The sequence below is a fragment of the Hordeum vulgare genome, chromosome 2H (assembly GCF_904849725.1).
Source record: "Hordeum vulgare subsp. vulgare chromosome 2H, MorexV3_pseudomolecules_assembly, whole genome shotgun sequence".
NCBI lineage: Eukaryota > Viridiplantae > Streptophyta > Magnoliopsida > Poales > Poaceae > Hordeum > Hordeum vulgare.
In genome coordinates, this window is record NC_058519.1 from 559350153 (window position 1) to 559353005 (window position 2853).

Consider the following 2853-nt stretch of genomic DNA (forward strand, 5'->3'; position numbering starts at 1 on the left):
TAGGTTTGAGTTGCACGTGGCAAAGTTGTGTCTCAAAAGCCCTAAAACCACCAATATATATAGGAGGAGGGGAGGGGCTAGCCTTGCTAAGTCAATGGAAGGAGGAGGTGGACTCCCATCCCAATTCAGTTTGGGGGAAGGAGTTCACTCCTAGCTTCCCACCTCCCTCTTTCCTTGTTTTTTATTTTCCTTTGGTTTTTTCCACTTGTGGTGCCATAGCCCTCTTGGGATGGCCTCACCAGACCACTAAGGGCTGGTGCGCCACCCTAGGTTCACTGTCTCACTCCCGGGTGGGTGGGCCCCTCCCGGTGAATACCCGGAACCCATTCCCGGTAAACTGTTGGTAATGCCCGAGAACTTTCCGGTGACCAAATGAAACCATCCTATATATCAATCTTCAATTTTGGACCATTCCGGAAACCCTCGTGACGTCCGTGATCTCATCCGGGACTCCGAACAACCTTTGGTAACCAACACATATAAATCATCTATACTAAAACATCATCGAACCTCAAGTGTGCAGACCCTGCAGGTTCGAGAACTATGTAGACATGACCCGAGACACTCCTCGGTCAATATCCAATAGCGGGACCTGGATGTCCATATTGGATCCTACATATTCTATGAAGATCTTATCGGTTGAACCTCTATGGCAAGGATTCATATAATCCTGTATAACATCCCTTTGTCCTTTGGTATGTTACTTCCCGAGATTTGATCGTCGGTATCCGTATACCTATTTTAATCTCGTTATCGGCAAGTCTATTTACTCGTTCCATAATACAAGATCCCGTGACTTACACTTGAGTCACATTGCTTGCAAGGCTTGTATGTGATGTTGTATTACTGAGTGGGCCCCAAGATACCTCTCCGTCACACGGAGTGACAAATCTCAGTCTTGATCCATGCTAACTCAACGGACACCTTCGGATATACCTATAGAGCACCTTTATAGTCACCCAGTTACGTTGTGACATTTGATACACACAAGGTATTCCTCCGGTGTCAGTGACTTACATGATTTCATGGTCATTGGAATGAATACTTGACACGCAGAAAAACAATAGAAACAAAATGACACGATCACATGCTACGTTCATAGTTTGGGTCTAGTCCATCACATGATTCTCCTAATGATGTGATCCAGTTATCAAGTGACAACACTTGCATATGGTTAGAAAACCTTAACCATCCTTGATCAACTGGCTAGCCAACTAGAGGCTTGCTAGGGACATTGGTTTGTCTATATATCCACACATGTATCTATGCTTTCATTCAATACAATTATAGCATGGATAATAAACGATTATCTTGAAACAGGAAATATAATAATAACTATTTTATCATTTCCTCTAGGGCATATTTCCAACAAAATGAGTTCATGACAGATCTTGGAGTTTTGCCTAGTGCACTAGATCCAATGACTTTGTTCTGTGACAACACTGGTGTCATTGCTCTAGCCAAGGAACCGAGGTTTCACAAGAGGACCAGACACATAGAGCGACGCTTCAATTCCATCCGCGATTACATCAAGGAGGAGCACATAAATATTTTCAAAGTGCACACGGATCTGAATGTTGCAGATTTGTTGACTAAGCCTCTTCCGCGAGCGAAACATGATCAACACCATAAGTGTACGGGTGTTAGATTCATTACAATGTAAAACACATAGTGATCTGAGCTAGATTATTGACTCTACTGCAAGTGGGAGACTATTGGAAATATGCCCTAGAGGCAATAATAAAGTAATTATTATTATTATATTTCCTTGTTAAACATAATCATTTATTATCCATGCTAGAATTGTATTGATTGGAAACTCAAATACATGTGTGGATACATAGACAACACACTGTCCCTAGTAAGCCTCTAGTGGACTAGCTCGTTGATCAAAGATGGCCAAGGTTTCCTGACCATATACATGAGTTTTCATTTGATAACGGGATCACATCATTAGGAAAATGATGTGATGGACAAGACCCAAACTTTAAACATAGCATATGATCGTGTCAGTTCACTCCTATTGTTTTCTGCATGTCAAGTATGTGTTCCTATGACCATGAGATCATGCAACTCCTAGACACCAGAGGAATGCCTTGTGTGTATCAAACGTCACAACATAACTGGGTGACTATAAGGTGCTCTACAGGTATCTCCGAGGGTGTCTGTTGGGTTTGCGTGAATCGAGATTGGGATTTGTCACTCCGTATGATGGAGAGGTATCTATGGGCCCACTCGGTAATACAACATCACAATGAGCTTGCAATCAATGTGACTAAGGAGTTAGCCACGGGATCTTGTATTATGGAACGAGTAAAGGGACTTGCCGGTAATGAGATTGAGCCAGGTATGGAGATACCAACGATCGAATCTCGGGCAAGTAACATACCGATGGACAAAGGGAATATCATACGGGATTGATTGAATCATTGACATTGAGGTTCGACCAATAAAGATCTTCGTAGAATATGTAGGAACGAATATGGGCATCTAGGTCCGCTATTGGTTATTGACGAATAGTGTGTCGGTCATGTCTACATAGTTCTCGAACCCGTAGGGTCCACACACTTAAGGTTCGGTGACGATATAAGCATAACTGAGTCATAGTCTTGGTGACCGAAGGTTGTTCAGAGTCCCGGATGAGATCTCGTATGTGACGAGGAACTCCAGAATAGTCCGAAGGTGAAGATTGATATATAGGACGAAGGTCATTGGAGTCTGGAAGTGTTTCGGGGTGTACCGAAGGATTCACGGAGTGGCGAAATGGTTTTCGGGAGGCCCCAACAATAGTTGGGGGGCTCATGGGCCAAGGAGAGGGGGCACTGCAGCCCACCAAGGGGTTGGGCGCAGCCC